This window comes from Crocodylus porosus, unplaced genomic scaffold (assembly GCF_001723895.1).
Source record: "Crocodylus porosus isolate Cpor-Errol unplaced genomic scaffold, CroPor_comp1, whole genome shotgun sequence".
In the NCBI taxonomy this organism is placed as follows: Eukaryota; Metazoa; Chordata; order Crocodylia; family Crocodylidae; genus Crocodylus; species Crocodylus porosus.
The window spans coordinates 7,258,432-7,258,898 of record NW_017728947.1 but is presented as its reverse complement, the minus strand read 5'-3'; positions in this window follow the sequence as shown (position 1 = coordinate 7,258,898).

The following is a 467-nucleotide window of genomic DNA, read 5'->3' as shown; positions in this document are numbered from 1 at the left end:
GCCCCCGGGGACAGTGACCCGCCCCAGCCCATGACGATGCAAAACTTCCCTAGTTCCCTCCCCACAGAGGCACTTGCCAGCCCCCTGCCCCACTGCAGCCTGCAAGGGGCTCCAGCCCCAAACCCCTCCCAGCCTCCCTGCACACTTGAAAGGGCCTCACTGCGGTGCCCCCTCCCCGCCCAGTGCAACCCCCTTCCTCCCCCCTTCCTGCTGCCACCCCCAGCATCCCTCCGGGCACGGCTCCACCCCGCCGCACTGAACAACAAAGGGGCCCCCCTGCCTCCAGCCCGCTGAGCACCCCTTGTGCCCCCCATTACGCCCTGCAAGGCTCCCTGCCTCTCCCCACACAGGACACAGGGAGCTCAGCCGGGGGGCTAGCATGGCATGGGGATGTGTATGGGGACTCTCCCCGCCCCCCACTTGGCATTGCTGAAAGTGCAAAGTGGGGGAGGGGGCTTGACCCGCCT